Source organism: Sprattus sprattus (assembly GCF_963457725.1).
Source record: "Sprattus sprattus genome assembly, chromosome: 7".
NCBI classification, from domain to species: domain Eukaryota; kingdom Metazoa; phylum Chordata; class Actinopteri; order Clupeiformes; family Clupeidae; genus Sprattus; species Sprattus sprattus.
In genome coordinates, this window is record NC_137926.1 from 28,003,924 (window position 1) to 28,026,141 (window position 22,218).

Consider the following 22,218-nt stretch of genomic DNA (forward strand, 5'->3'; position numbering starts at 1 on the left):
AGATATTGAAGATAAAATGAAGTGATACCTCAGTTATTACATTATTGGCTCAGTTATTACATTTTCAAAGGTTTTTTTTAATGCAAGGCCAATAACGTAATAACCGGCCAATAGCGTAATAAGTTATTACGTTATTGGCCAAAAGTTATTACGTTATTGGCACGGCAACTTTATTACATTATTGGCAGTTTATTACGTTATTGGTTTTATTACATTTAAATTATTACGTTATTGGCCGTTATTACGTTATTGGCCGTTATTACGTTATCGGTTGCTACAGGGTCCTTTAGCTGTCTGTTTTGTTAGTGCACTGAAAAGCTCTGGCGTTTGTATACAGACCTGGCTCTGTAAATGGAAAACAGACATAGTGGCTCAGACTGAACCTTGCATTAGAAGCAGGGAAGACAGGTGTGTAATTTCATTGGCTGTTGAGTTTAAATATCAACAACCTCTTACTAGAATCACGGACTCCTACTACTACTCCTACTACCTTTAAGGACTTTATATGCTTATTTGTTCTTGAACTCCACATGCAGCTCCTGTTATAGTTACAGTAGCCTGTAGTGTGCATACCCTTTAAAGGAACTGAGAACAACATGCAGTGTTGAGAGGGTTACTCGTAAAATGTATTCCACTACATATTACAGAATACATGTTGTGAAATGTTGTTTGTAATGAATTCCATGAGATTACTCATGAGTACTATATTCCAAATATTAGGATTACATTAGCATGGGCATACATTTTATTAGCTGTGGATGAAACAGTAATGTCAGACGTTGGGGTTGTAAGGCCCACCATCGAGAACAACCATTTGCAGTAAGGATAGATAGACTGATAGATAGATAGTTATTATTATGATTATTATCAATATGTACCAATTACAACAGACCTATTAACATAATTTGTGTCAAAGAACCTACAACAGCAATGTTTTGTCTGCATTAATCATTACCAAAACGAACAATTCCCAAATAACCTCTTTTATGAAATTGACCAACTCCTATCAGAAAGGAGAGTTACACGTCTTTTTGTAGAACACTGTGTCAAGAACTTGGACCCATGACTGGCCTTTTTCAGTTTGTTTATGAATTACATTTTTTATTAGCCAATTCATCTTTTCTCCGTTTTGAAAAGTCCTCTGATTTGTCTTTGAGATGTGCATGTTTTGATTCTTAATGGCGGTGCAGTTTTACTGGTTTCATCGCTTTATGGCACAGCATGGTTTGGCAAATGACACACACTTGCTTTGAAAGGAGGTTATCACTGGAAATTAAATGGAATTTAATAAAAGATGGGTTGTAATTGTGAGTAAAAGGGCAGTGTTCTTTTCCCTGGTTCATCCATTTTAATTTGCATGGTCAGCTGCCAGCTGTTTCCTTAAAAAGGCATCCAGACTTGCTTGCTTTGAACGTACCATAAATTGACAATAACTCAGCTAGCAAGAATAAAATGTTATGAAGCAATATGTTCAGTCAAGGATACGGGGACCTGGCAGGTTACAGAAGCACAGAGGATTGACTGTGGCAGTTTAAGAAACTCTGACTTATGGGAACATTTTAATTTGAAAGTGAATAGCCTACGTATGACGATTTAAAAAGTATTGTCATCGTAATCAATGCAACTGTCTTCTGCTACTAATTTAAATTCCATCTGTATTTAATAACAGCTACTCGTGTTCTAAATGGTCTAAATAGTTAACACCGTTACATGTATTCTGTTATTTCCCAACCATGACAACATGCTAACCTGCCCAACAGCAGTATCCATGTGATGAGTAATTAACATGTGAAGTCCTCCCCCTCCTGACTGTGCGCCCACAGCCCAGTTTGACATTAAGGTGATAATCTGACCTCAGTTTGTGGTAAATCAGACAAAGTCATGCTTGCATTGACAGGGCCATTAGTGTCTTGTTGTTGACCCTTGCAGGGGGATGTTTGTGTCCTAATCAAGCGCTTTCAATAGTCCATTTCTAATGGTTTCCTTTCGCTTTAATCCACTCAAACTAATCCTCGGGCAACATTGTCTTATTTCCCTTGATGAAATGACGGCACATTTAGCTGCCAAAAGCCTCCATCCCTCAGCTCCAGCTTTTCGGGGGACATGATAAGTGGTGGCCTGTGCGCTTGAGCGCAGGGCTAACACAGTCACAGTGGTTGGCTTCCAGAGGGCCTTCACAAACAATGAAATTGAGGAGGAGACCGAGACGGCGGCGTCATGCTCAAGGTCCTGTTTTGAATGTATGATGAAAGCCCAGGCAGGCTCTCGCTGAGCAGCATGTGTAATTACTTTTTGGGTCTTAATTGAAAAGCAGAGTGCTAATCTTTACGACCCCCTCCCCCCAGCCATACCCCCCCCCCCCCCCCCCAACGCACATCACCATCCCCCACCTGACTCACCCCTACCCCCTACCCACACTGCTTGCCTCCCCTCCGACAGCATCGGTCATAATTAAACTGGCTCACTGACAGCCTTTAGATTAAAGTCGGGATGGTATGAATTTTAGCCTCACCTTCAGTAAAGGGCAGCGTGTTGACATGCAGAGAATTCCCAGCTTCCCTTTGCCTGGATACACCAGTCACTGGAGGATTAGCGCCCTTAATTAATGTTAATTAATTAATAGTTAATGCTTTGGAGATGGTGCTCAGCGCTGTGGAACCAGACCATAAGCTGCTGGCCCATGAGAAGACCTTTCCTTGGATGATAATTAGTGAGAAAAAATTGCAGCCATTTCTAATGAGACCTCTATTGTGCTCTTTGTTAGGGAGCCAATTGGCGTTTGAGTGCTTTGGAGGTGACTGGGGTCAAAATAATCAACCTCTGACCTGCCGCTCATTCTCTTTGACACATTCATTTCCATCTGCTCTATGTAATGTCTAACTGAACATCACCCAGACGCACGGATACTAAAGTAGATGTATTGATTTAGTTTTTGTGTAATTAAGATAGAGAGAGAGTGTGTGTGCTGAATTTGAGGTACAATGACTGCTAATACCACAGTTTGGTGGAATATCATATTGTGACACGTCCTTTATGACGTTGATTGAATTTTAATATTTGCACTCGAACTTCTTCTTACACTTGCAGATCAATATACCAAGTTACAAATGAGTGAACTGATGGAAGTCCAGGGAATAGCAACATGTTCTTGCTTTTACTACTGTTACACAGTATCTGGGCCGAACACCTCAGTACCGTTACACAGTTTTTTTTACAAAAAAGTTAGTTTTAGCATAAATCGAAATGTGAAAATGATATCAGTAAATGATCCCAATGCAAGTGGGGCAAACGTGGTGCAAGTGGGAGAATAGGCTTCATGGTGTTCGGAGTAGAGGGAACACACTTATTTATTGTGTATCACACGTACATATACATATACACAAATGACAACACAATCTTTCCAGGGTGTATGTTTCATCATTGATGTTACCCTAAAATAGCAATTTACATTAGCCTCATGCAAGAAGTTGCATCAACATGATATGAATCACGTGACATAAGAAATGTTGTGACTTCAAAATTGAGGGTATAAATACATTGAACATATTATCATTTAAAATACATTTAAAGAGAATCAATGTCTTTAGTATGTGTCAATACAACAGGGTACGTATTTAACAGGCTAGATACTGTATATGTAAGAATACATTTTTACATGTCACTAACCTAACTCTAGCCAAAGTTAACTCAAATCAGAACCCCAAGCACAACATGCAACAATCACATACGTACAAGGCAGGTAACTACTAATTTCAATATAAACTATGCCCAAAACATAAAGTCATAAGATTTGTCCTCAAATATACAAATACACTTTATGGAAAAGGTATTCATACAAATTTTTACCACCTCTTATTTTTACCGGTCGCCGAGTGATCAGTCTCTCACACGATTCCTACCAGGTGTCCCTGTTTGACAGCTGCAATTGGTATCATATGGAAGTACTCGAGCCCCAGCAGCCTGGGAGAAAAGCAAAGGCAATTAACAGAGAGATGGGTAAGTTGTAAAGCCCTCTCTCTATCTCTCTCTCTCTCTCTCTCTCTCTGCAAACACCCTCCATGAAGCATGTCACCAGAGGCGTCCTGGGGTAAACGCAGATTACGACGTGCTCTGGAGACGAGCTGTTGTCTGCCTCTCTGCACAGCATCTGTGAATGTGTTACCTGAGCAGCTACAACATAACAAAGTTGGTCATGACTCCAGGCAAGCGCAGGAGTTAATCGTTTTAATTGCAGCTGTATACCAAAGATACATCTGCTTCTTGAGCATTAGACTGTCAGTTTCTTCAAATATTTTTTTTTACATATTTCTTATTTTAAATTGATTTTTCTTCCAAGGCTCTTCAGTGTGTGTTTACTCCCACCAAATCATTAATGAGTAATTGCTGTCAGTAGGCTTGGTCCAGCACATGATGCATCATGCAAGCTCGAAAAACAACTTATATGCATAGAGTCAGGCAATGGATCCCACTGAAATATTAGTCAGAATTCTAATTTGATTGATAGCAATATATTTTGTGAGAAATGCAGTCATTAATTTTCTCTGGAGCTTGACACACACATGAATATGCAATACGCAATTGATCTTATATGAAAAATAAAGACATAATAATTCTGACCCCTGAAATAATCTGTGCAAACAGTCAGACACATATTCATTGTGACTCGAAATGGAGCCGGCACGAGGCGATGCTACTGATCTAACCAGCGCAAAAACCTTGCCAAAATAAAGTCAGCTGGATTAATGCTGATGGAGAGTGACTCGTCCTTAACCGCAGACAGTTTCGCCTACACAGGGGTCAGGCTCCGAGGTCAGAGCCCTGTGACTCATGCTCGCGAGGAGACTCTACCAATTACTGCACTGAATGTCTGTCCAAACAAGCACCCGCAGGAAGTGCCCTCAAACTAGCCAAGGACTCTGGTCCATTGAAAAAAATATACTGTAGCTCCATGGGGCAGTCAGATGGTTGGCCAAATTTGTGTGACATTTTTTGATGTGCTCTTTCATCAGAATCAGTCATGATGCCATTAATTGGCACCACGGCTGACTTGCCTTCTTCGTCATAAGGGGTATGATTCAAAATAGTGAGTATGGAGGATTGAGAGGGAATGTGTGCATGTGTGACGCATGAAGCAGGAAGCTCTCCTCCTAATTGGAAGTGACTCAAGATATCATGTTTGGATGAATCAGCATATGTCTTGTAAATGCTGCTTCAAATGTGGAAAGCTTGCCTCTTGGTATTCACTTCACATAGTTTGAAACGTCATGGAGATTTCTACCTTCCTATCAGTGTCACCTGACTTTGTATTTAGAGTATAGCATGATGTCTTGCTAATTGGGGTAAAACGCAACATGCCTTTGTGATTACTCATTTCTGCAGCATACAGCATTCAGTAGAACTACATTGCCATCCCTGGTGACTATCTTCTTAATAACTTTATGCAAAATATGTCATTAACACTCCTTTCTTATTACAGATTACATCTTAAATGCATTTATTAAAAAAATCACATGCACAAGCTTATGGTAAAAAGTGTTGTGTGTTTGCAATACCTTTTAAGAGCTCTTCAATCATCTGAAGTGAGAGAGAGTTTTCATGGGTCACTGTAGACACATCAATATTTTGGACTGAAATTAACAGTCTAATTTCTTCAATTTCTCCAATTAATCCTATTACTCTGGTAATTTGATGTCTCCTTAGCCTACATTAAGCTAGACAGAATCTCTGCTGCCTGAATTAAAGTCTAATAAATTCAAGTCATAGTTTAATAAGTCAGGGTCATAGACACTAACCACTGCATTTTAGGGATACACATTTTCCATTACACACCCAGTAAGCCAGATTTTCAGATGCGTTTCCTTGCGTCTAAAATCTTTTATTTTGACACTAATAAGACGGGTCTGTGTAGCATGTGACCCAGATAACAAGCATGCATAGAGCGGGTGTTGACACAGACAGAGCAACTTCTTTTCGCCTGCTCTCAATATAGTGAAAAACAGGCGAATGTTACACAGTGATTAGAGCCAGAAAACAAAACCACAACGGGCCGTTCACACCTAGTTATATTACATCAGCATAAATGAATTGACAACCTAATGGGTTAACTGATTTTGGTAGATTTCTGTTGAGACATAATATCTACGTACAAAAACAAGCATGAAACTGCATTTTTAGTAAGGAATCTAAAAGGCACCTCCATAGGAAGACATTGTTCTGTTCCTGTGAGTGGCTGTGCATCTGGATGATGTGCCCATGGCTGGGATTGTCATGCTGTGTTGGTTCCACCCCTCGTCTGAACTCAAAGTAGATCAAAGGCATCCGTCTGATGCCATGAAGAAACGAGGCCGAAGCTGTGACATAGCAACTCATTTTCAGCCACAAGCCACGAGAATCAGCGCTAGTCCTGCTGGTTCTCTGTGAATTGGATGGGATCTCGTTACTCCAATTTTTAGACAAGCAATAAGATATTTTTTTCTGTTAATCTGAGGGCAGTCCTTACGATTGATAACTGTCAGTGTCAGTCATTATGGAACTTATAGATGCAAGAATTATGGTTACAAATGACTCTCTTGACAGCGCAATACACAATATATCCTTTGTATTTAGTTTTGAAATCCAACAAGAAGAAGCAACGGACCTCATGCATGAAGTGATATAACAAATAAACAAATTTCATATTTTTGTTTGTGTCCACGGTTTGTTCTTGTTTCGTTAGTACCCTTTGATAACTGGGATTAGCCAATGTTCTCTTCTTTTTGCTTGTCTCTTACGGAAGAGTTAGTGTGTGAGTTTATGAGTGCCCGAGATAAGAAAAATAAAAAGAACATCTAGTTTTCACTGTCCACCATTTGTTTGTCCAATGCAAGGAAAATGCATGAATATCATATAATCAAATTTACACATGTGTACTTTGTTTAAATGTATTTAATGTTATGTCGATTTCAGTCATTCTGAAGTTCTTCTTCTTACAGCCTTTTTTTGGTGGCATCTATCCAACTCTTTGGTATGTGCCAGAGTATTTGCACACGGCACATCACCTGCTCTGATGTAGTGTTTAGGGGGCGTTTCCAATGCTAATAACAAGCAATGTGCCATGTGCCTCCAGTCTCTGACCGAGTCGGATTCACCAGTTGGCGCTCCAGAGTACACTAAGCGCAGATTTGGATGATTAAGAACGTTTGGGGCATCTAGAGTTGACTTCTGTTCATCTTTCTCTTAAATTTCAGAAAAGGTTGCTGCATGAGGCCCATCGTTTTGACATAAAATCTAAGTGATGAAAACTAATTTTATTGTAACACGCATTTACAACAACATTGAGGGAATAAAGTTATTTCCTCAGGCCACAGTATGGTGCAGCAAATTATAAAAAATCTTTCATCCCAGCTCACAAATATTCAGGACACAACTACACACCAGAACTGAGTGGTCGTATTTATTGGTGGGACCTGGGGGACTGTAAAGCCCCAACGACTTCAGCTCTATCATGCACATGTAACATGTGTTCCATCCCACAAGAGGCAGCATGCCCACTTTCCCTGTCCTCACCTCCCTCCACTCCCCTCCCCTGACCCTAGGCCTCAGAGCAGGGTCTGAATCCCAGATGTGAACACATGTGGAGTGTGCTTCAGCAGATCCCAGGTGGCCAACATCACCACGAATGACCTGGAGATACCCTTCAGCAAGGTGCGTGCAATGCCACACAAAGATACAGCTGCACAAAGTGCTCTCTCTCTCTCTCTCTCTCTGTCTCTCTCTCTCTCTGTTATTCCCATCCAAGAGGTTCTGATGCCAGTGGACATATTTCTAGTGTCATTTGGAGCTTCCAGAATGAGCTATGGTCATGATTAGCAGGGACAGACTCCATCATGTTTTATGGTTAGAGGTGACTAAAGCCGACATTAACTTTTAGTCCAACATGCTTATTTGTAAGATAAAATTGTATAATACGGATGCTCCCTCTCACACTAGGCCAATTAGAGTTGAGTCAGGGTTTACATGTTTTCTTATCTGTATAATTTATGATACTTAATAATGTTAATATACTGTACGACAGTCGGTATGATCCATTGCTCTGTGGCCACACAAAGCGCAGTGCTGGTGATCTTGCTAATTTCTGAGGCGGTGCTGCATCCTCATCATGTTGTCATGTAAAAGAGGAGAGCATCTCGGGGCACTGCTCAGTATCTTGTCTCCTGCCATGCAAGGGGGGAAGAATAGGCAGAGAAATGTGCAATGAACTTCTCCCCTAAGAGATTAGCTCCACAGGCCCATTGATTTCCTCTACCCCTGTCTCCAGAATTCCCACTTTGTGTAAACCTGTCTCATCGTCACAGAAAGCTGCTGATAATAATAATAATAAGAATGAAATCACAGTGATGCAAGGACAGCACAGTTTTGTAAGGATGAAAGCCAATCCCACTAACCATGGTTAGCAAAGCCGTCATGATTCATTAATGGGTTTGGCAAATGCAGGCATGTTTTCCAGAAAAGAAGTGACTGTTTCAAAGTGAATGTTTACATCAATAATTGATGGCAGTGGACCTGAAAGCCACAACAGTGCAGGTCAACCACTGACTTCGGTGCAAAAATGAGGGATTTCTGCCATATTGTTACTGACTCCCCAAGGATATATTTAGCTGTACAGAATCTGACATTTGCTTCATGGTAGAGTTAAAGCCTCATTAATGGTATAGGAGCGTGCCGGATCTAGGCAGAGGTCAATATACGGCATTCTATAATATTATAGGAGTGTGCCTGATCTAGCCAGAAGTGAATATACTGCAAGAGGTGAAAATACTGCATTGAAATACTGCCCTAGGTAAAGACACTACCCTTTTCCCAAATGGTGCTTATATCTAAGAAGAAGACACATTTGAACAAGAACATGTGAATACACTGAAAGCTAAGGGTCATTTTAGTTTGCAGTATTCTTGCAAAGGCAGGGGTGAATCCATCCAAGAAAGTAGTGGCAGCAAGGTTCTTTATTATACAACCAATGGGATCATTTGTGGGCACATTGCTCTGTGACCATACTATTATTGTTTTGCGCTTATCTTACGTGGTTCAATTGGATAAGCTAAATCCTGTGTTGGAATAATTTAGTTCAACAAACGATCACGTTTTCAAGACAAACAAGACAAGTTTGTGTAATTTAGATGTAATGTAGTTTAATACATTTGAGAATCCATCTTTTCCCATTTTTTCTGTGCAATCGGCACAGAATTAAACTGCAGTAACATGCAATGTCTTTTAAAACAAATCGACTGGGTTGTACACACTGTCTGTACAGAACGTATATAAAATCTACTGTCTATACATTAATAATGTCAATATTTCACCGAAAAATAATGTAAGGTCACCAGCAGGACATTGGATATTTAATATGTTTGAATCATCGTAACTCCACTTAATGGGCCAGAACGACAATTTATGTCCCTAATAAAATGCAAACTGATGAGTGTATCAGTGGTAAAACAAATAGTAGCCCAGCATTCTCTCGCTTTCTTTTGTCTCTTTAAACACAGACAGGTACAATACTTACTGGCTCACATGGCTATTTGATGCAAGGCTCTGAAGAGCCTATATTGGAGCCACGCTCTTGTGCGCCAGCATGCATGTATCCTCCATAAACAACACTGTCCCGGTAAAATTAATTCAAATTCCTAACAGTGCTGGCAGCGCAAACAAGGTTTACTCGTGATTTATGGTGGCAATCATTAGTAAAAGAGGAGGATGTGCTGGTACGAACGTCGCTGCTTGATGGAGTGTGCGTGGATATGGATGGTGCTTTGCTCTGAGATTTTATCAGCATGTCCACGTCGATGCTGCCAAAGCCCAGCGCTGTTCAGAGCGTCAGAGCTGCTAGGATCAGCCAGCCGTGATAAAAACAACAGGACACAGAGCAGAGCAGGATGGACACGCAGATGAAAATCAAAGGCTTTCTTCCTTTTGAAAAAAAGTGTAGGTACATGCACACGAGATATGTGTGTATTGCCACTGCAATGTGGCAAGCTTAAGGGCTTGCCACAGAAAACAAACAGATATCTACAAAGCCAATTTCAAAGCCACCATCTATCATGTCATTTAAGAAAAAAAAGGATTCTTTTTCTCCTGGGCCATGCAACATTAGTTTGATTTGTAATAAAATTCAAAAAAGAGTTGGGCTGAAATAAATGGCTCCCATAGGAACATGCTGGTCCACATATAAAAGGGCATGCTTGTTTCTTTCATTACATCTCATTTTTGAAGCGCCACCCATGCAGATAGCCATACAAAAGCAAGTGATTTATAACACCGTGGTAAACCACCCATGTGTGATCACGTTCCCCTCTGTGGATCGCGATGGTGAAAAATGGCATGGCAGAGAAACTATCTATTTGACTGGCCAAGCTTCCTAAGATGACTGGGTGGGTAAGCCCTGTCACCCTGAACAAGCTGTCAAAGGGGTTCAAAGGGATACAGATCTCACATGTCAGGGGCTGAAGAGCGCATGCAGCGAAGGGCGAAAGCCCACGGCGTGCCTCACCAGCCCACTGGCTTTCACAAACGCCCATCTCCCGTCTCCGCTGGACTTATGCAACTGAAGCCTCAAATGGCAAGCTTTTTTTTTTCTCCCCTACATTATCTTTGGATAAATCTATAATTGAGAAAACAACGGTGTGACAGAACCAAAAAACTCTCAGAAAGGTCGTTTGATTTCAAGCTTTAAAACTTAAAGTGGATGGTTATGGTGTATCAAGATGCACTGTGGGTACATTTGCAATGTCATCTCAGCTGACGTCAACGTTATTGGCTGGTGATACCCATGTTTGCCTTTGCCTTTTATAATAAGAGTGCCTGAGTAGATTTCAGTGTCATTTCTATGGTTTGAAATGTATGCAAATTGAGGCGTATGCTAACTGGATAGTAACCAATCTTGACATGCAAATCGAATCAATTAATGTTGCTTGGAGGGTGTCATTATTGTGTCACATTGCAACATGGTCATTGGGTTTGACGAGAAACAAAACATTCAGTGATTGTGTATTGTATTATTTGACTTTCTTTTTTGTATTTTGATTTGAGGGTTTTGATTTCCTTATAAAGGTCCTTTATGTGTCGTGATTAAATTAATTCACACAGTCTGCTTTCATTCATTTATATATAACTCAAATTACTCACTATTCTTCACTGTTCTTAGGTTTAAAGGTATAAATTTATACTTAAATAAACATGAAAAAGGTTTATAAAGAATATGTGAACACGTACTGTATTTTCGTTTTGACCGAGGCGTGCAATGTGAATGAAGTTCAGAATTTACCGGAACAATCATTTATTACTGGCACAATGTCATCAATTTATGAAATAAGTTAAAAATGTGTAACTCTGTAAACACCCCTGTATACTTATTACAAGTTATCATATTTTACATCTGGAGGGTAATTGTAGGAAATGCAAAATGCGCAAGACCAAATAGCTGACGTGTATGTATTATTTTTTATTCTTCTTTTGGCAAAAGAGTTGAGGTCTAACAAATTGGTCAAACTTCACAGAACAGCTGACTGCACCACCTGAAGCGGAAAAGCATGTCAAGCGTTTGATTAGGGACTACTTATGTTTGTGGGGGGAGCAGAGATCAGAGACGCTCTATGCGACTAGGTGGCCATGTGGCAGCCTTTCCAGTAATTAGCAGCTGTGGCAGAGTCCTCAGGTGGGCCCTCAGCCTGCCAGGCCACCCCATATATCCCTCCTGTTGGCTGGCTCTGACATGGCCGCACTGGGCGCTGCTGACTGCACACTGCCCTGACCAGCTAACAGGCAACTGGACGGCGGGGCCTCCATTCTGGAGCCTGGGAATACAACTGAATGGGAAATAAACAGAATAATTAGACCGTAGAAAAGCAGTTCAACTGTGCCATTATAAGCAGGCACATGAGCACCAGGAGATGAAGCTGAATTCCCCATTACATTGATGGTTTCTCATAAGCGCTGAAAAAAAAGGTTTTGAATACAGTATGAATACAGAAAACATATCAGGCTTGTGTCATGTGAAAAGATTGGCAATCAGGACATCAGACAAGCTGTCAACAAAATAGCTAATGTTCTGCATTAACATGCGTCCAAACATGTACAAAATTGGCTGAATTACTAATCAAGTGCTGCCAGTGGTCTCTCATCATGCCTGGTGGTTTTGAGTCTCACCCCCACGTATACCCACAGTTCTGTGTGTGTTGCCATGGAACAACAACAAAAAAGTCTCACATGTAAATCAGCTAATTTAAATGAACCCCTCCTGAATGATTCCATGCTATGTTGTCTAAGAGGCGATCCATTCCCCTTATAAATTGCGGTTATGATTGAAACGGAGCCCCTTGTACCTCTTGTCCTGGTGTTCTCCTGTTCTGTAATCCCTCATCCTCTGCCTCTATCTTCCGAGATAAGAGAGAACCTCGCAGGGCTTACCTGTCCATCTGCTTGCTTCTTTCGGTTGAGGCTCAAACATACAGTTTGTGTATTCACAGGCTGAGAGTTTAGTAACTTTCTGCAGTAGCTGGACAATGTTATTGATATTTTGTGCAAGTGATGGGTGCAGGAAAAACTATCTCAGTTCGGGTTAGTTGGTGCACAGCAGCAATTACTGCGGGCAATGAGATAAATAGATATCTTAAGCGTTTATGACAGTTGCTTTCTTTCAGAGACACTTGTCAACAGTGGGAGTGGTGCGCGGTGCCTCAGTTTGAGGACTCGACACAAAGAGACGTGGCATAACTTGCAGCTCAGGCTTTAAGGGGACACATGAGTAGGCAGTAAGGACTTGGCTAAGAGCCCTATATATCAACCACTATTAGGGAAATTCTTAGATGGTTGGCAATAATTTCTCTCTCTCAGAATGCAAAGCTAGAGTCTATCACCCTTCAAGGATGCAGGGTGAAGGGAAGGGAATTAACTAAACTAAGCGGAAAGTGTTTACATGCAGGAGGGATTAATTGTAGCACAAACATGGCCCAGCTTGTCACAGTTAATACAGCGCAAATCTATATACTAGCAATCTAGGTACAAAATCATAAGCAAGCATGTCTCTCTTTAGAATGGCAACAGAGGGGAGGAGAGAAATCAATGCAAAGTTTTAAAATATCGATCCGGAGAAGATATTATGTTTTTGATGCTGTGGTTACGTCTTAGGGATTGGGTCGGAAAGTCGATAGTGTTATTGCTTTGTGGCAAGAAAATGAATCTGATGCAGAGCTGGATCTTAATTTCAGGGTATATCAACCTGTTCCTGTGTCTCTCCAACATATTCTACCCAGGATTAATGCTCAGGCTGGGAAAGAAGCCTTAACTTAAAAGAAGGTGACAGGGAAGAGGAATGATCCATCCTCACATGCATTCAGCAGGGATGGCTGCTAAGCTACTCATCTTGCTCTCCTGTGTTCCTGCAGAGGCTAGCCCATGGTTTGTAAACACTTTGAAATACTTTTAAGTTTGACCGAGCGTGTCAATAACATATTTTTGTTCAATGAAAAGAGGCTTGGATATGGTTCTGAGGAGCACGCCAACTGCTGTAACATTCAATAAGTCATGGCTCGGGATTTATGTTGGACAGTCACTCACATTCAAATAGAGTTCACCCATGCATGGGTAGACTATTACACAGAGGCTTGGCAGCTCTGTTTATAGAATTTAATGTCATACATGGCTTCTGTTAAAGCAACAGCAAAAAGCAATCATTCCCGTAAATGCAAATCAGACTAGTAGGTCTTTATGTCCATTCTGGTGAAACGTGTAGCCTCACACGGAGTTCACTTCGACGGGACTCATTATGGATTGCCAAAGACTCGACATGTGTGAAGTGGGAGGTCTGGAATTCCAGGGGTCCACACTGGCTGTGTTGACTAATCTGCTTCACGGAATAACTCAATAAGGCTCTGTGGAATTGAGTCAATTCATTATGTCCAGTTCCTTAAGCAGCTCGGAACTTCTGCTCTTCATCAATACGAGACAGAGCCGACCTCTTCTTCCCTCCACCCCCTCCCCGCCCACGAACAGCCTCTCCATCATTGCGGCGGACATCTTTGTGTTAGCTATACCTCAACCAGCGTTCATCCTTTGAGCTGCTCATAAATTCATGGGAGGTGATATGTCCTCCAGCCCAAGCTGGGTATCACTCAATATCACTCAACGATCCAGAGGCAATGTCCCATGTCCTGAGATTGGACCAACAGCCCTGTGGTCACCAACATGGGAAGTGTTGCCACACAACTGACTGGCCTCCATAAAACCACAGGCCTGTGGCTGAAAGGCCACTAGAGAGACCAAATCATAACCCATCATCACAAGATACTAGAGAGGATTGCACCTTCTGCTGTCCCTTGGGCCCCCTGTGTTTAATAGAATTCCTCTTTTTTTATTTAAGTCTGGGATGTTGCCTGTTGTAAAAGAAAAAAAACTCTTGGTGGTAACAAAACTCTTTCCTGAGAGGAAATACAACAAGATGTGCTATGATTACATTTTGAATTGATTCTACAGCAAGTTGTTAAAAATCTCTCAGAATGGCTTCGGGAAACATCCATAAGACCAAAAAAAAAATTGGTCGTGAAAGGCATGCATTAAGAGATACACACCAAAGCATTTCAGATCAGTGCGTTTTAGTCCCTCACAGGGCATTGGTGTGCTGTTAATTTAGGGCATAAATTCCCTAGATGTAAAAGTCAGACGGCTAAACACAGAGGCCAGTTGCTGGGGAGAACCAGCAGAGTTCCTCCTTACGGTCATCAGTGCCAGAAGGAGTGCCTCGTAGCAGAGCCTAAAATAGGCCTGAAACTAACAATGGGAAGTGAGCTGTGTAAGCAACACACTGAGGATATTTCACCTCAGGCAATTGCTGCGAGATGTTAAGTATCTCTCTGGGCTGCCACACAAACTAATTGATTTTCTTAGTGTGAGCCTCCACAGCCATCTGCGGCATTTGAAAAGAAAACCGGCAGCTATAACTCATGAAATAAAATAATAATGAAAAAAACTATTCCTAAAAGCACCAAACCAAGGAAACCAAGTCAACCTTGATTTCCTCCGTTTAGAACAGCAGAGCACTGGTATACAACATATTCTAGTATTGTTTGCATGTTATTTTTGTTATTTTGCTATTTTTTTTATTTTAAAGACATTGTCTCAATACAAACTCGTGAGAAGCTGCTATGGATATAGATGCGCTTCAGTCAACAGAAAGCACTTTTTCGAACACATCTCACACTGGTAAGGGTTGATGGATCTCCTGTGTCTTTACATAAGCGAAGGTGATTGGGTCAGAGAGAATATGGAAACAGATGTGAAAACTCTCCAGTGGGGCTGTAAGGCTGACAGACTCTACATGACTACATATCACCTCTGCTTTCCTCTTGAATTGCTCAATGAAGAGGGGTGTGTTTCAGTAGATTCTCTGTACTGTGAGCTAAAGAGCTTAAGGAAGTGGCATGACATGAAAGCGAGGTAGCACTTCCTACATACAACAAATATGGCTACTGTCCAGGAGTATGGGAGAGGTATAGCAATTTGGTTTTTTGTTAAATCAATATTTATTTAGAAAACTGAGCAGATCTAAAAAGTCATATGTGGGCCATGGCTGGAGGTGGCACCACGTTCATATGGAGGCTAACGGTCTCTACTTAGCCTGCCATGACCTTTGTACTGACATAAGCTATGAGTGGATCCAGTTGCTTTGAATATAATATGGGTTGATATTCATTAGCAATGCCCCTAGCCTAACTGAACTCCAAGACCCCAGTGCTCACTGAAAGACTTTGCGATTGTTCTGTGGTTTACTTTAAGGAGATGCTGTAATGCATGATGAAGCAAAAATGTCTTAAATTGTTATTTCAATATAAAATGTCCTTATAAAGACTAACTGTCAAGTTGTATCATTCACCAGTAATTTCATAGTAAAATCTTTTTTTACATCCTAATTTTTTCTCTTGATACACTATCATTACTGTCAAATACTAATCTTATGATTCTGATATATTAAAGTGATATTTAGAGATGCTATCTTGTAATTTAGACATAGTGAAAGCACCTGAGATATATAAACGCCTATCAAATACAGATACAATTACAGAGAACTAAAATTAATTATACAATCCTGGAGACTGATTCCATGAAAGCATAAATTGATAAGAGTGTTTGCAGTGTCCTGCAGTGTCCTCATGGTTTTTCTATGTGTGTCTGCATAAAACATATTGTAGTGTGCAGGGGGTTCCGCACGCTCTAGGTAAGAGACTCCCATCATGCTGTGCGTTGAAGAGAGAGCCAGTGTTCTGTTTATGTATGTGTTGTCTTAAAATGGTCTAAATTTGTTAAAAGCTAGAACTGCATCCTGTTTCTCTCAGTGTGTCTCAGTGTTTCTGGACTGTATGCTTTACAAAATTAAAGGCTTGCAGCCAAAGTACATAATGCATCCTACTGTCTTCTTTGAAGAACCCACAGACGATACAACAGTAATTGTTACACATACAAAATGCAAACACCTTGTATAAATAAAAATATAGCACCAACGATAACTGCTCTTGGAGCGGATCAGCTTGCTCATGCGCATAGACATCTAATTGACTGTCCCAGAGGTTTCAAGAGAAAGTCTCCAGTTATTGCACTCTCTATGTCCTCAGTCATTTTCTTTCAGGGCTCTTTGTATAGTGAGGCAGGCCCGTCAGTTCATTAACATGCGTCCTCGCCTCCCGTAGCTCAGGTTCTGTCACATTTCGCCATCAATCACTTTAAAGAAGCCCCTGCTTGATCTGTGAGTAAGTCATCATCCACAGCATGGGCTTTTTGCTCATGGGCTTCCTTGGGGCTCTCTCCATACACAGCCATTTGACTCAGTCATGCATGGCCACCTTCATAATTCAATGAGATGCTGGATGAAAAAAAACTGGCTGCTGCTGACGTCACCGGACCCAACAAGCTGGCAGTGGTTTCATTCCTCCACACCATCTGTTTGCACTGATTTGCCTATCAGCAACAACTTTTTTTTTGTATGCATTCACACTCATTAGATGCTTCTTCTTCATCACCTTCCTCTTATTTTTCCTCTTCTTCATCCTTGTCTCTTGGTAAAACAAGGAATGTTTAGAGGGTAGCAGGACGGAATATTATGTCCCTGCCAAGGGAACCTGTGGCTAGCGTGACGTGTGGGAATGTGTAATGCTCTTCAGGGTTAGGTCCTTCTCACCAGAGAGTAAACAAGCTGCATCAAGGAATGGTGTTAGCATTCCTCTGATGGATACTTGGAAATCTGGAAAAAAAGGAAGACATATTTTCAATTCCATTATTTTTGTGTTCTTAAAAACCACTATGTGTAAACAGACCCTCAAGGTTAGCTTGCTATTTCTGCATTCTTTCTTAATTGGTACTCCATGGCACCTCCACCCGGAGCACTGGATGCTCTGAATAAATGAAATTCAAACTTACTTTCACCCTTCAGATAAGACATATGGGAAACATTCATCATTTATTTAATTCGGGGAACTGTGTAAGCAAGGGAATAGCTTCCACACACATTGCGGAGACTAACTTCCTTTAATGACCCAATTGAGTCATTGTGTAAATTGTCTGTGTTTTGCAAGCAAGAGAATGTGTGCTGTCTTGATACGGCTCTTCATTGTTAGCATACACGTGTAGAGCAAGCAAATAATGAGGGACCTGGACTCGAGCTGCTCAATTCCAGAAGCAAACTTTTAATTAATTTGACATATTTTTATAATTATTTCAAACTAAATGACGTTCGATAAGATGTTAGATTATTCTTTTATTTTTCATATCTGTAATTATATGAGTGATACATTGTGAAAAACAGTTATGTTGTCAATATTCAGTTATTTACAAAGGACTTACAGTTTTTATTTTTCAAGATAATATAACAGCACAAAATGAATGTGCCATTTTCATGCAAACGTTCGTCTTTGCTGTCCCTAAAATTGAGGTGTTGTTACCCTCTGCTGAAAAGTTATTCTAAGAGGGAAACCAGCATCCCATGATGCATTTCCCATGTGAGTTCCTCTCTATAACTTAATGGCATCCTCATTTTCAGCACTGACTGGTGATTCCTCATACTCCACCATTCCATTAGGAGCAGTGGTGGAAGAAGTAGGCTAAACCAATTGTGTACTTGAGTAAAAGTACAGTTACATTGCATTGAATATTACTCAAGTAAAATTAAGCAATAAGCCCCAAGAGGCCGTGCTTTGCGCTGATTTTAGAACAGGTAAGGGAGTTGTTAGGCACGACGCGAAGCGGAGTGCCGTTAAACCCCCTTACCTGTTCTAAAATCAGCGCAAAGCACGGACTCGCGGGGCTTATTGCTTTTCTAAACCTGTTACTACACATATTTGATATGGTTTCATAAATAAAGACGATTCAATTTAAGAAACAATAGTTTAATGATAAACCGTCATTCTTTCGCCACTAAAAATTATAAATTCCTAAATAAATCGTTGCCACGCAACCCTTGAAGCAACGCAACAGCCAGATGGAACACTGGGTATGAAATGCGCTGTATGAATGCCTTGCCATTCGCTGCGCAGTAATATGGAATGTAATCAGGTCAAATTGTAAGGTAATGCTGGATTTTACAACGGCTTTTAGCCAATCACAATCAAGGATTTGAACAATCAGGTTTAGAAGTAAAAGTATTCACCTCATTTTTTTACTTAAGTAGAAGTACAAAAGTATCTGACTTCAAAAATACTTAAGTATTAAAAGTAAAAGTATTTTTTTTTTTTAACTGTCGCATCAAAACCCCTACTTGAACAGGTGAACAATGCTTTACATTTGCCTAATCTAACCCAAAATACTCAAAACTATATTATCTTTAATTAAGACCAAGTGGTTTTGAAGCAACAACACAAAAAGCATTTCTTCAAGTTTCATAATTTTATTTTCCATTAATTTCACTTGTCATAAACAGAGTAATCAATAGCATTCATTCATGACCTTAAAATCAGAGATTCAAAAGTAAAATGGAAGTTTTATAACAAATAGGCCTACCAATCACATTCACAACTGTTTAAACTCTAGAGCCAAGTTAGCTCGAGAACTAGCAGCCCAACCAACAAACTGAACTCATAATATTAAACTTTTTTTAAACTAATATTTAACTTGGCCGAATAATGTCGCTTCGCTCATATGTGCTTGCCTTCTGGAATGAATTGCGAAGTTCACTTCGCTTGGCCATGAATTCGACTGTGTCCCCGGCGTTAACGTTTGGTGAGGGAGGCTGTATTAATCTGCCACTTAGCATCTCCACAGATAATTTGGGTGCTAGCATATTGCTTTGGATAAAGCACCTGTTAATGTAATGTATTTCAATGTAATATATTCAACCGGGGCATATTTATAACCACTCTGTTAGTAGTAGTCATGTAATGGCGAATTTACCTCGATGTGCTTTTTTAAATTTGATGGCGAGTTCCAGAATGCCGACAGCGTAGTGTTCTTAATGCAGAGGCGACACTTGAAGTAATAGGACTCTTTTTTCTTTTCGATGAATTCAAACAATTCGGCTTAATAAGGCCAGGGGTGTTGGGCACCAACTTCTGTTTCATCCGATGATGCTGCAGTCAGCTCCTCAGCCATTTACCTGACAAATAATATTAATAATCTCTAGTAAGAACTCTCAATGACCACAAGCACGTACACCACCGTGTGCTTCCAGGACGACACCTGTTGTTAACGCCCGACTCACATTGTTGCGTTGATGCAACGGACGGTGGAGGAGGAGTTTGGCGCATGGGGTTCTGTTGATAACGGAGACGTTATAGTGAGATTGACAGGTCAACAAACCAATCACGTCATTAGTAAGCTTTTACCCTGTGAGTAGTAGCATGCTAACCCTAACCCATCATTAGACAGTGTGCTCAGACACCTCGCAAATCCTATGATACGTATTTCTCAGTTACAATAAAGGGGTTTTTACATTGTACAGTGTCTATTTCTCGGTAACTTTTAAAAAATCTAAACAAAAAAAAGTCAAACAACCAACTTGAAGGTACAAATACGACCATCTACGGAGTTTGGCAGCCATGTTTTTTTTTTGAGTTTGCCGCTCTGTAGACGTGAGCATATACGGGATATGATTGGCTAGTGCCTGTGCTGTCAGTTATGCATGAACGGCAATATGATTGGCTGACGCATGCATTGCCTGTCGAAAAGTTGAACCTTCTTCAACTCTTGTCGCGAGCAAAGCATGAAACGCAACGCACGCGAACCAAACGGAGCCACAATTCAGTTCGGCAAAGGATGACGTCACCCCATGCAAAGTGAATGGGGATGCGTTAACCCTGACGCATCAACGGCTTCCAACGCAACAATGTGAGTCGGGCGTAACTTCAGCAGATAATCGCGCGCTGGGCGCTGCCGCTGATTGGTTATATTCGCGATACACTTTGACCTTTTGGTATTTTATTAAAAATAAAAAAGGAACGAGTGTTTTTGTAAATGTAAAGAAGTGAAAAGTAATAATTTTCGCTTTAAATGTAGTGAAGTAAAAGTATAAAGTCTTACCAAATAAATGTACTTGAGTAAAGTACAGATACATGGAAATGTTACTTAAGTACAGTAACGAATTACATGTACTTCGTTACTGTCCACCACTGATTAGGAGTATCTACTAACATGTACTTGAGCTTGAGTTGGTTGATAGCCAGCAACAGTGGCGTCTGGTGGTGCAAGCAGAGCTGATGCTGACCACGACCCCCTATAAAAAGCAGCCATAGTTGGAGAAAGAGAAGAGAAACGTTAGCTTTAATAACAAACTGAGAGCATGTGTGTAGCTGTGGGTTTCGACTGTGGCGGCTCAATAAAGGCTTCAAGCTGTTCCTGTCTTCCTTCTTGCAGTAAATATATCTAAGCTTTGACAATATGTTCAATTGTATCATCAGTTTCGCTAGTGTGTGTTCTCTAGCGTACAGTTCATCATGTTATTTATTGTCTGTCACAATTGTCTGTAGCTACAGATAACAGATAAGTTACAGATTAGTTTGGGAGAGTTAGGTGAGAGATACTAGGCTAAGGAGAACACAAACCCTATACTAGCAAGCCATGAGTTCACCAAACATAACTGTGCAGCCTTGCTTGCATCGCCAATAAGAACCGTCACATCATTGAAAGTAGAATACAATCACACCGTATGCTTGGAAAGCTAGCTTGACTTCCATTCCAGTCATTATTGTAGGGCAGCGCACTAACCACAAGCAGGCAGTAAGGGCAATATTTAACTAAAACAGTAATATAAGATCGTACATGGAGAGACAAGGGCTATGCTTCTGATATGTACTGCAACGGTGTCGCTCAAATGCATGTCTATTTCTAGATTTAGCTGGGCAAGCCCTGACAGCACGCCCCTGGTTAGCTAAGGGAAAGCCGCCAGACAGTAGGAGCTACAGGGAAGCGACCTCTCTCCTGACTAAACCAAGCTGCCACACACACACACGCACACACACACACGCGCGCACATACATGGACATGCAGTAAATACACTTTCATGCATGTTTGTGCATCACTTAGGGACAGTGTGATAGGAAAAAAGTTAAGCTTTTGTATTTTCTTTGTTTTCTGTAAGTTTCAAATGAGGGGGACTCTGGCTAATAATATCAAACCTTGAGACAACATAACTTTCTGTGTGTGTGTATTTTTCATATGTAGCTTTGTTTTACATCAGATTAATTAGGTAGATGGCCATGTTAACAGGACATGAACATCTGTCATTTTGACTAGATGGGAAGTTATGTTATATTTTGTGGTCCAGATTACAACCCTGTGTAAGAACAACTTGAAAACAATGGCCCTCATTCTCGATCATTTTCTGTAATTCTTCAGAAATGTTTCTTACACGACTTCGCAAAAACAACGTGAGGGAAATGCTTCAGCTGCATTCCCGCACGCTTGAAAATGCGTTCATAAGCAGCCGAAGTCTTCTCAGTTGTGTTCCCTCTGATTAGTTTCTTAAATTGATGCGCCTTTGTCCAAAGTGACGTACAAGGGAGAGAACAGTCAAGCTACGAGCAATAGAGACCTAGTCTAACAATAAATACTACCTCGTAGAATCATGACTATAAATGTGAAACGTAATTGTTAATGATACAAATATTCTCGTATTTATTATTATTATAATTATTTTAATCCAAGGATGTCTGTAGAGTTGATGTGAACGCAATCACCAACGATTTCTCACAAATTCAGCCGTTAAGCCTT